Source organism: Thamnophis elegans, chromosome 9, assembly GCF_009769535.1.
Source record: "Thamnophis elegans isolate rThaEle1 chromosome 9, rThaEle1.pri, whole genome shotgun sequence".
NCBI lineage: Eukaryota > Metazoa > Chordata > Lepidosauria > Squamata > Colubridae > Thamnophis > Thamnophis elegans.
The window spans coordinates 56964776-56977450 of record NC_045549.1 but is presented as its reverse complement, the minus strand read 5'-3'; the positions used below and the strand labels follow the sequence as shown (position 1 = coordinate 56977450).

At 44.0% G+C, this 12675-nt stretch overlaps 1 protein-coding gene across 1 annotated transcript in view; it reads left to right on the top strand.

Annotated features, from left to right (window-relative positions):
- The first annotated feature begins 9157 nt into the window (after nt 1–9157).
- CC2D2A (coiled-coil and C2 domain containing 2A) overlaps nt 9158–12675 on the top strand; it is a 105690-nt gene continuing 102172 nt past the window's right edge. Inside the window, exon 1 of the mRNA XM_032224660.1 lies at nt 9158–10273. The gene's annotated coding sequence lies outside the window, so the exon portion shown is untranslated. The remainder of the gene's footprint in view (nt 10274–12675) is intronic.

Below are 12675 nucleotides of genomic sequence, written 5' to 3'. Positions count from 1 at the left end.
CTTTGTTTGTCCATTGTAACTATAATACCGAATGGGGCATCCCATCTGTACTGTATCTGGCGCCTTCTGAGCTCTTCCACCAGAAAAGCATAATCTCTTCTGGCTCTTAGCATCTGAGGCGGTATTTCTTTCAAAACAATCAGGTCCTGTCCACCAATTTGAAGCTTAGTATTGTAGGACTCTTGTAGTATCATATTTCTAGATTCTCTTGTAACAAAGTATATTACCACGTCTCGGGGAAGTTGCCTTTGTTTTGCCGCCCATGAGTTAACACGAAAAATCCTGTCAATCTGCCAATCAAAATTGGATCCCGGTTTTCCCACCAGACGGTCAAAAGCTTCAGAAAACATTTGCTTTAAGTTCTCCTGCTTTTCTTCACGCAGCCCCCTCACTCTTAGTGCAAGCTCCATCTGCTTATACTGTATCATAATAATTTGTTTTTCAGCATTATCAATTTTTTGTTCCACCACTTCAGTTTTGGATATCAGGTTAGTTTTAGCTTCATTGAGAGTTTCTAAATTATCTTCCATTCCAGAAATATATTCTGTTATCACATTTACAATTCCCATCATATTATCATTCATTTTAGTGACCCTGGTATCGAATTTGTCATATAGAACTTCCATCTCATTCCTTATTTCATCTTTGAAATCTTTAATCATTTCTAGATTCTGTTCTCTGAATTCTTTAAACATTTCTAAGTTCTGTTCTCTGGATTCTTTGAACATTTCCAGAAAAAATTCTTTTGTTAGTACATCTCCACTAGGGGGCATAGATGGTGGAGGCTGCAACTTTGTGCCAGGTATGGGAGACGTTTTCGGAGGTAATTTAACAGAGGTTGATTTGGATGCCATTATATTTTGGTTTTAATTATTTATTCTAAATTACTAATCCACTGTGCTATGTGGAGAAAAAGAAATTCCTCCCCCCCCCTTTTTTCCCTTCTTTTTTTTTTTTTTTCCAAGGGGTTTTACGGAGGATTTCAAAAGAGAAAGTCCATTTAGAATGTTTGGAATGTGTCTGAGTCAACAAAGAGTCTTGAAAGCTTTAAGGGAGTAGCTCTAATTAAATTATAAGAGATTATTTCTTTACTTCTGTAGCAGGAAGCCGGAGATAACAGATGCAGAAGCTGTAAACGCCATTTTGAAGACAATTAAGCAAAAGAGGTTTTTATAACATTGAAGCTGGTATTTCAGATAGAGAAAAGATTTTAAAGTTCACAAGTTGGTCTTTGCTCGTATTGACTTTTAATAGTCTCTTTTCTAAAGATTGTCCTGAGGGGGAGGGGATCCTGTCTCGTGCTGTGAATAACAGCTGCGAAGTTCAGGTCGGAGTTGAATGACTCAGCTTTGGGTTGATTCTCCCCCTCCGTCCACAGCTCACAAAGAAACAAACTGTGAACTTCAAAGAAGATTCTTACCAGCTGAGATTCCTCACTGCTTTTTTCTTGTCTGAAAAAAGAGTTATCTTCTTGATATTGAGTAGATAACGATCCTGAATTCTGGGGGCAGCTCTGTTAAGCTGCCGACCGGCGACAGGCCACTCCCCGGAAGTTCAGCGCACACATCAATAAACCAACGTGCGCGTGCACGCAAACAAGCAAACACGTGGGAAGAGGAAGGGGAGGAGTGGAAACTGATAGCAGGGACAGGCAGATAAGTTTTGTTATCTTATAAAATAAAGCAGAGCAGAGCAGTTGCAAAATAGGAGAAAGAAAAGTTATAGGCAGGAGAGAATTGTTGTTGGCTAATAATAATAATAAGTGGGCTAACTAGCTCAGCTTTACTTTTGTACATTGCCCTAAGGAAGGTAAAAAAAGGAAATAAAAAGGAAAAGATTAAAAAAAATTAACAAAATGGGAAGAAAAATAGAGAAAAGGGGATAAAATAAAGGAGGAGAGTAAGCAGTGTTTAGTCTGGCTCATAAATTAAGTTTTGTTATCTTATAAAATAAAAGAAAGAAATAAGTAAAGGAAGAAGAAGGAGAAAATAAAAAAGGGAAAAAGAGATCCTTGATATAGTGAAATACTGTAAGAAAGGTAAAGAAGAAGAAGGCAGGAAAAGGAATTTTGTTTTGATGGTGACACTTAATAAAAATTGGCACCTAATACAGCATTGTTTTTGGTGTTTGTAATAAAAGGGAAAAGAGGAGGGGGAAAAGCACTGTGTGGAGTGCAGATCAAAACGTAAGAGTAAATTGTGAAACAAATTTAGAACCCATGTCTGAAAAAAACAAATATGCTCATGGTCCACACTTGTGCAAAAACTGGTGGGCAGTAAGGGAATTTTTCAATCAAGAAAGATCCATTAGTGGGCGGTAGGTAGAAAAAGGTTGACTACCATTGCTCTAGGCTGAAACAGATGCATTGGATAATCTAATCCTGGATATTGTCTTTCCTGCAGATAACAGGAAAGAAAATTCATAACCCCAGTGAGTCGTCTTACATATTGGTACAAGGTCAGTTTGCCCACCTGTAGGATCGACCTCTCCTCTGCATTTAAGGAGGGATGTGGTAGCCCAAAAAAGGCCTCAAAGAGGCTCGAGCTTGTTCACTTTCAAGGTGCAATGTGAAGCCTTAACAACGTGAGTAGCAAAGTTTGTGGCCAGGACAGGTGAGCCTCCTGACACAGCTTAGCTAGCTGTTGTTTGAGTAAATAATTACATTTTTCTGCCATAGGACTACTTGCCACATGGTAGACTGAGTAAAGCTTCCAAGTTATGTTTAACTTTTCACACAAACCTTAGCTGTGAAATGTGAGTCACAATAAAATCATATGCTTTTTGGCAGCCCAAACCTAGGAATAATTTCTTCCAGTATATATTTTACTACTTCATGCTCTTTATCAGTCCTGTAAGCAAAAGATTCAGATCATCCTGTGAAGATACACAGTATTATCAAAACATACTTAAAACCTTACTTTCTAGGTAATTCAGTGAAGTCTATTTCTCAAATGGCTCCTGGGTAGTTGCCTTTAAGTTGGACTGCTGAGGGGGGGGAGGTGCCTGGCCACTTTTGGATTATTTCTGGCACAGTTCAGGCAAGATGCTACAGCTTGGGATGCAGTGGAATAGAGACCTTTGCCTACTACAAAGCATGTCGCAAAGTCTACCAGAGCTCCCCCCCCCCCAATTGTGTGCTAGCATGTATTTGCGATAAAATAATCCTTTGGGGTGTATTTGGTAGAACAGGTCTGCCCTCTACCGTCCACTACCCATCCCTGCCTCCAATTGATGTGGACTATGTCTTGTTATTTGAAGTAGAAGAGGGTGGAGAAGTGGATATGGAGAAATTGGAATTAGGGAGACTGTTAATTCTGAGCTTCGCACAGCGACTTCCTTAGCAACTCTATCTGCAGCCCAATTCCCTTTTGTGTCTCAGAATGCCCCTTGACATGTATGACTGCTACTTGTTTTGGTTGCCAAACTGCCTCCAAGAACTTTAAAATCTGTAGGCCATACTTAACAGTTGATCCTTTTTCATTTAATAATCCTCTTTCTGTCAACTCACAAAGCATCCCAGGCCTGTTCTCACGTTGCCATAGGCAAGAGTCAGACCTCTGACATTTTCCTTCCATAAAGTTCCATGGGCATGCAAGACTCTTGCGTTTGTCTTCTTACAAAAAGAAAAAAAAATAGCCCAACCTTCCAAAAGCATCACTATAAAAGGCATATTAGGAGTACAGGTAGTCCTCGACTTACAACAGTTCATTTAGTGACCATTGAAAAGAATGACTTATGACTGTTTTTCACACTGTTGCAACATCCCCATGGTCACGCGATCAAAATTCAGATGTTTGGCAACTGGTTCATATTCGACAGCTGCTGTGTCCCAGGATCATGTGGGCATCTTTTGCAACCTTCTGCCAAGCAAAGTTAATGGGAAAGCCAGATTTACTTAAGAACTGTGTTATTAACTTAACAACTGCAGTGATTCACTTAACAGTGGTGGCAAGAAAGGTTATAAAATGGGGGAAACGCAATTAAATGTTTCACTTAGCAACAGAATTTTGCAGCTCGGTTGTGGTCATAAGTCGAGGCCTACCTGTACAAATTAAGGTAGGCAACAAAATTGTAAGAGAATACCTTTCCATCCTAGATGAGTTCAAATCACTAGATACTGATGGATTACATCCCAGAGGTCTGAAAGAGCTGGCAATGTGATCTTGGAACCATTGAACCATATCTTTTGAAGATTCTAGAGCAGTGGTGGGATTCAGCTGGTCCTGGCCGGTTCGGGTGAACCGCTAGTAAAAATTCAGGTTGGCCGCGCCCACCCTGCTCTGCCTCGCCCCACCCAGCCACTACTTGCAGAATCTAACCACACTTCTGTGTACTTCTGCTCACTGCTGCTCGCAAAGGTAAGGCCGAAGGACATGGGCCGGTGGGTGGGCGGCCGGAATGGGATTGTTCTCCTTGTACATTTCGCTGCCCCTTTTTCGCCCCCTGGATTCTGCCCCCAGCCATTCACCTCTACCCTTTCTCCTCCGCTGAAAGGACTCTAGCTGTTCACGCCAGCCAATGGGATCCAGCCTCTTCAGTCCCAGGCCTTTTATCATGGGCCAATGAGAGAAATATTGCCCACCCCGGCCTTTTGGGCTCAAGAGACAGTTCACTGTCAGGGAAGCACACTGCAGATTGCAGCACCTTCCCGGTGTTTCCCCAAGACAGCTTGGCCTGCGAGGGAAGTGTGCAGAAGATCACCGGATGGACTAGTGAGGTAGAGCAGGGTGGGCAGGCAGCCCTCGGGAGAAGACTGTGCTGGGGTGCTGTGTGTTCTCGGGCCTCCTGCCCATCTCTGCTTCTGCAAGGCAGAAAGAAAGCAGTATAAGTCTTTGCCCGCACCCTCTTAGGGCCCTGGTCTCGCCAATTCAAGCGCGTCCTCCACAGACCACTAAGAGCCCAAAGCTGGTGCTACCAAGACAGACCATGCCTCCTGCTGCTTTGGGCTCAGAGCTGTAAGCCGCATCCAGGAAACACTCCGGCAGAGAGAAGCTGCCAAAGTCAACCCTAGCTAGGAATCTCAAATACGGATGAGAATGAACATTGTGTTGTAGCCAGCGGTAGATCAGCCCACTGCGAACTGTCTCTCAAGGAGCCTAACTGCTCACCAATCACAAGCCGCCTGGACTCCCAGGGATGGGATGGGGTCCTTCAGGCATTTACTTTGGCCACCTGTTTAGTAGTTCCAGCCAGCAGCTACCAAACAAACATTCATTCCCAGCCATATTTGAGATTGCTAGCTGCAGTTTACTCATGAGCACCATTGGCCGGAAGAGGCAGGGAGGCAGGGAGAAAGGCCAATGGTGCTCATGAGTAAACTACAGATTAGAGGCAGCTGGCAGATCGCTGGCTTGCTCACTCAGCTTCTCACCACCCGGAACTCGCAGGCAGCAAACAAAACCACCGCCTCCTGTCTCCGCACATCAAGGAGGCCAAGCAGCAGCGGGAAGAGCACGGACCTCCTGAACCACAGGAAGTGACTGTCAGCAATGCCCTCAGGCCACTCAGGAATGGGGAGGCTCAACCCCCCTTAGGAGCCGTAAAGCGCTCGCCGCCCCTGTGATACCCACCAAGCCTCCTCCCACCCATGCTTCTCTTCCTTTCCAAAGAAAGAGATGAGAGAAATGAAAGAAAAAGAAATGAGAGAGATATGAGAAAGAGGGAGGGAGAAAGAAAGAAAAAGAGATGAGAGAGAAATGAGAGAGAAAGAGAGGGAGGAAGAGATGAGAGAGAGGAAAGGAGATAAGAGACACAGAGAGATGCCTGTTTAAAAGAAAATAGAAAAATGGCTCTTTGAGTGTTTAAGGTTGCAGAACCCTAGGTTAGGCAAACACCATGGTTGTTAAGTGAACCTTGTGGTCATTAAGCAAACACTGTGGTTGTTAAACAAGTCCATTTTCCCCTATGGGCATTTTTAACCAGAAACCAGAAGGAATTGTTGGAAACTGGCAAAAAATATAGAAAACCTCAGTCACATGCCTGTGTGGGATAGTGTAACTGGTCAGTGTGTGTGTGTGTGTGTGTGTGTGTGTGTGTGTGTGTGGCTGTCAAAACTCCAAAAACAGGTCACGTAGCTCTGGAGAGGTCACTCATAAATTAGAACACTTGTTAAGCAACCGGCATTAAATGAGACCACTTGTATTTGGTTTGCCTTAACGGTTCAGAATTGTATGAAATCTGGTTTCCTTTGACCCTTTGGGGGATTGCAAAAGGTCTGTATGGGGAAATCCTCATAGGGGAAACTAGGATCGTGACCGCCTAGCTACGCTCACCCAGTCACATGACCACCTAGCTACGCACAAAGAACCAGTAGTAAAAAAAAATGAATCCCACCACTGTCCTAGAGCACTAGGGAACTACCAGAGAACTGGAAAAGAGCTGATGTGGTTCCATCTTCAAAAAAAGAGGAAAAAAACAGATCCAGTAAACTACAGACCAATCCATCAATACTTTTCAATACCTGGAAATATCATAGAAAAGACAATCAAGACACAGATGTGTGAATACCTAGAAGCAAGCAAAGATATAAACAGAAGCCAACATGGATTTGTCAAAAACACATCATACCAAACAAATCTTATTTCATTCTTTGACAAAGTAATTAAATTAGAGGACCGGCAAAATGCTGTGGACATAGTATACTTAGACTTCAACAAGGCATTTGACGAAGTAGATCACAACTTACTAGAAAAATATGGGATATTCAGCATCACCACTAGATGGATTTGTAAATGACTGACAATCGCACTCAACATGTAGACCTTAATGGAACTACATCTACATGGAGGGAAGTAAGCAGTGGGGTATCCCAAAGTTTTGTCTTAGGTCCAGTACTCTTCAATACTTCATAAATGATTTAGATGAGGGAATAGAAGAAAGAAATCGAATTTGCAGATATCACCAAGCTGGCAGGAATAGGCAACATCCCAGAAGATAGGCTCAAGATCCAGATGGACCACAGCAGACGTGAACACTGGAACATATATAACAATGAAATTCAGTGTAAAGAAAACTAAGAAAAAAAACAAATGTTAGGTGATTAGGTGAAACTTGGCTCAATACTGTGTTCCCCTGAAAATATGACCTATCCCAAAAATAAGCCCTAGCTTATTTTTTATGTCTGCACCTAAGTCCTACTCCCCAAAATAAGCTCTAGTTAAAACCCCACCCCACCATCTAAGCCAGCGGTTCTCAACCTGTGGGTCGCGACCCCTTTGGGGGTCGAGCGACCCTTTCACAGGGGTCGCCTAAGGCCATCGGAAAACACATATTTTTGATGGTCTTAGGAACCTGCGTGCCAGTGTTTGGAGGCAGGGGAGCGGAAGTGGTGGGTGGCAGCAGGCGCTGCCTTGTGAAAAGTTGGAGCTACCTGACAGGAGTGCCGGCACGAGGACAACCATCGCCCAGCCAATTGCAACATGAGAGGCACCGGTGGGCGGATCGGACCGCTGCGCTTGACGAGGGGAGGGGGGAGAATGGAGCGCCTGAGCACTGGCGAGGCAGCACCCTGAGAGATGGCCGGGCTGAGCTCGGTCTCCCAACAGGGAGGGGAGGGGACGTTGGGAAGACGGAGCCGAGAACCAAGGCGGGAAGGATGGCGATGATGTCCCTTCGGTCCACAGACTCCTCTTCCTCCTCCTCCTCAGAGACTCGGAAGTTCATGTGGGCGCTCTGTAACAGCTGGCTCCAGACGTTTGGGTTTTCCCTTTTCTGTAAAAACTTCCATCCATTCACAAGGAGACATGCCTTCGTTTCCTTCCTGCGATATCTATGAATGAATGAGTGGTTGGAAAACTTGGGAGCGAGAGGATTCCAGGAATTTAGGAGCGGAGGGGGAAAAAGGTAGCCATCACAAAACATCTTCAGCAGCCGCTTTGAAAAAAAATAAAGCGCTACATCTTTTTAGTTTTAAGTTTTAAGCTTCCATGCTTAGAATGGAATGGAATAGGAAAATGGAATGGAATGGGAATGGGAATAGGAATGAAATAGGAGTAGGATGGAATAGAATACAACAGAATGAAATAGGAATAGAAATGTTTATTGGTGAAGTGTGATAAGACACACAGGGAATTTGTCTCCCGTGCACCAACTCACAGTGTACATATAAACAGCAAGTAATAGATCATAGGTCATAATAATAGATACAATCATTAGTTACAAACAATAATTGATAAATCATAAACAACCAGTAGGACAAGATTAAAAATAGGAGGGAATATCCAACCTAGTACTGTATTTCTCTTTGACTCATTTTTTTTACTGTCTTTCTTCTGTTTTATTTTTATTTTGTTACCAACTGAAATGTTTCATGGACTTTTTGTAACAAGGTTAGAGGTTATATTATATTATATATATTATTTTCATTAGCAAACCATTTCACAATATATAATTACATATTGTTTTTGTGATTAATCTCTATGCTTTAATTATGTTCAATTTGTAATAATGAAAATACATCCTGCATATCAGATATTTACATTGCGATTCATTAACAGTAGCAAAATTACAGTTATGAAGTAGCAACGAAAATTATTTTATGGTTGAGGGTCACAACAACATGAGGAACTGCATTGGGAAGGTTGAGAATCAATGATCTAAGCTATACAAGGTGGGGCAAGGCTCATATATAAAAATCAAGCTGGGGTGGAGGGGTGAAGCTGCTCAATGTACCCCACACCTGCTTACCTTAGGACCACCACAGCCAAGTCTCCCATGCCCCAACACTTGTCATTCTGCTGCCCAACCTCTGCAGCTACTTGTGGCTGCGAGCAACCAGATGCCTCATGGGTCATTGCACCATTGCTGCCGCTCGCAGGTCACATAGTGTGTCGTACTGATGCCGCCGCTCGCACGCACAATGGCACATGGCCACAGAATAACTTTGTCAATGGTGCAACAGGTGTTACATTATAAAGTGGTAGTAACCAGTGTTATTACTGCTTTATAATGTCTTGGTAAGGCCACACTTGGAATATTGCACCCAATTTTGGTCATCACAACATAAAAATAATGTTGAGATTCTGGAAACAGAGAAGAGCAACGAAGATGGTTAGGGGGCTAGAGGCTAAAACATATGAAAAATAGTTGCAGGAATTAGGTATGCTCAGTCTAGTGAAAAGATGGACTAGGGGTAACATGAAAGCAGTGTTCCAATATTTAAAGGGCTGCCACAAAAATGGAGTGAGACTATTTTCAAAAGCACCAGAAGACAAGACATCTGTATCCAACAATGGATACAAATTAACTAAAAAAATAGAAGTAACCTAAAAAGAAGAAGAAATTTCCTGACTGTCAGAAAAATCAACCAGTGGAACCCCTTGCCTTTAGAATTTGTAGGCTCTCCATTCCTGGAGGCTTTTAATAAGAGACTAGACAGCCCGTTGTCTAAAACGATAAGGGGGTTGGACTTGGCGACCTCCAAGATCGCTTCCAATTCTGTTATTCTATTCTATTCTGATCGCCTACGCTAGGCCTATCCAACCATGCATGCAGCCCTCGACAGCTAATAATGCAGCCCTACAACATAATAATAAATACAAAAAACACTGAGCCTTCCTGCAAAGAAAGTTTATTTATGTATATTAACTATAGTATATAGTTGCATTGTATATATTTTATATACAACCCAAGACAATTCTTAACTCAATGAACACCAAAATGTCGGACAGCTGCAATCTATACTTCGCAGGCTCAAACCTCCTCGGCGCTTGTTTGGAGAAGCCAGCGGAAAAATCCTAGGAGTGAATAACAGGGACCGTCGCGGTAGACGAACCTCTGCGTAGCGCTGCCCGGGACGCGTTTGCAGGAGCGCTCCCCGGTGCTCCCCCCACCGCCTTTTCCAACGCGCTAAGGTTCCTTCCAGACGCGAGGCGTCCCTCGGGGACAGGCGAAGGGCCTGCCGAACAGGGCGCTCCACAGCCGGGAGACCTCCTTCGACTTCCACAAGCCCCAAGGGACGCAGTCTCCAGCGCCCTTCCACCGTGCCAACTCGAGCTTACCGTCCCCACCTTCTCCGGCCAGTCCCTTGTTGCAAGCAGCACCGCCTCTCTCCTTTGCGCGCAGCCGCAGCAAGGCGGAATTCGTCCGACCCTGCCCTGGCGGGATGTCTCTGCTTCCCAAGCGGTATCCCAGAGACGACGGCGGCGGGTGTAACTGGGCGAGGGCGCAGACTAGAAGGAAGGGCTACCATTTGGCCGGCCGCTGTTGAACCTTCCTGTAGGTACTGTGCGTGTTCTAGGTCAGCCGGCTTCACGCTCTGGCTCGGCGGCAAAAGGTGGGTGCTTAGCGCTTGGGGGGATAGGACGTCTCCCAGGCGCCATCGGGTGACACCCCCCCCCCACCGGCTGCAGTCCCCCCGCCTCCGCGCCCTCCGATTGCCGCCATCCTCTTGGGAAGAGGTCTGAACGGATCCATTCATGGGCAGGCCGAGGCCACCCAAAACAAATTAAGATTAATCCGGATTTAACATCTATAAAAGAAGTCAGAAGCGTTGCATTATGAATTACAAATCACGACTGAGTTTCTACTAGAGACTAAGATTAAATGTCTCACCCCACTGGGATTAGCCTGTACCACTCCTGCCAGCAGAGAAGGCATACCGTGGGTCCCATCAGTCTAATTATTCTGGTTGGCGGGGTCCAGGAGGAGGGCTTTCTCTGCTATTGCTCCTGTTTCTGGAACATATCCCCCCCCATGTTAGATTGCCCCCATCCCGCCTATCTTTTTGTAAGGGCCAAAAGACACGCCTCTGCCAGTTGGCTTGGGAACCCCAAGTGGGGGAACAGCGCAATGGAAGTGGTTGATAGAGTAATAATAGATCCCACCTTCCTCCCACTCCACCCTGTGTCCTTGGTTTTAATGTCTGCTTTGAACCTTTTAAGTTTTAACTGTATTGTAACTATAAGCCACCCAGAGTTAAGCTATGGTAAGATGGAGGGTGAATGTGTGAGTTTGAGTTGAGTTTGAGTTTATTGGTCTTGTATGCCGCCCACTCCCGAAGGACTCCGGGCGGCTTACAATAAACAAGGGAAGGGGATAAATAAACAAAACAACACTTTAAAATACGCAACATTCACAGTTTCGGTGGGGCTGGATATTTCACAAGCCCCCCCCCCCGGCCTCCTCGAGCAGCCAGGACTTGGTGGCTTTGCGGAAGGCTGGGAGGGTAGTAAGGGTCCGGATCTCCACCGGGAGGTCATTCCAGAGGGCTGGAGCTGCAACAGAGAAGGCTCTCCCCCGTCGAGTCGCCAGCCGACATTGGCTGGCAGATGGAATCTGGAGGAGACCTAACCTGTGAGATCTAATTGGTCTATGGGAGGTAATCGGCAGGAGGCGGTCTCTCAGGTTTTTTAAAATGTTTTTTTTAAATAAATAAATATCAGAAACCATCGTCCGAATTAAGAATAAATCATGATCTGACCACACATTGTGTGAATTAGAAACTGATATAAGATAGTTTAACACTATCTTCAAATGTGGGTGCAGTGTACTCCTAAAAGCAGACAGGGCTAAGGAAAAAAATAAAATATATTGAAATTAAATAATTAAAATAATTTGAAATGAAAATTAATATATCATAAGATTGGAGGTTTACCCTGCCTAGATAAGAGGACAGTTTTGTTGGGGTTTAAGGCTCAGACTCTCTGTTTTATACGATGAATTTTTTGAGATAGATGCTTTTTAGAAGCAAAGAGAAACGGAGACCTTACAAATATGCATCTTCCTTTTTCATCTTACTGTTTGATGACACAGCGCATAAAATAGGATTCCACATGGACACTTAAAGTTGAGCTTTCTTATTCTGATATGTATTGGAAATGGTACTCCTTCAATAATACAATTTTCTTTAGCAAAAGTTCTGTTTTCTTTCATTCACAATTTCACTTGGATATGGGTACAGTTCCAATGGCACAAGGAGATACATTGTTTACTCTTCAGATTCTTTGTGGTGCAGGAACTAATACTGCTGCTCGTGCTAACATATAAAATAGCTGAAGTCTTAAGATCCACCTTTATTCCTTCATGGGCAAATGATGACCCATGCCTTTGCCCAATTTTGGTTGGGGTATAGTTTTGAGCCAAATAAGGCAAATGCATCTTGCAATACTGTAGTGGCTTAGGCTATCTTCAGTATGAACCTAGACTAGGGGTCTGGAACCTTAAACACTCAAAGAGCCATTTGGACCCGTTTCCCACAGAAAAAAATACAGGAAGCCACAAAACCTGGGTGGGCATGGCCAACTTAATGTCACTCACTCCCACCCAGTCACATGACCACCCCCAGCCACGCCTACCCAGGTTTTGTGACTTCCCGTGTTTTCTTTTCTGTGGGAAACAGGTATCTCTCTCTCTGTGTGTTTCTTTCTTTCTTTCTTTCTTTCTTTCTTTCTTTCTTTCTTTCTTTCTTTCTTTCTCATCTCTGTCTCTCTTTCTCCCTCTCTGTCTCTCTCTCCCTCTTGTGTGTGTGTGTGTGTGTGTTCCCTCTTGAAACATTTCCAAAAACAAGCAAGGGTTGTTGTTTTTTTTTTGCTGATGATGTTCTTCTTCTTTGGGTGCTTTTTACCATATTATTTAAATCAAGAGTCATTTCAGGTTCCCAGATGAAGCTCTTTCGTTCCCCTGCTCAAGGAGACGCGCAACTTGCTCTCCGCTCCAAGAGTGCGCAAATTTAATTTA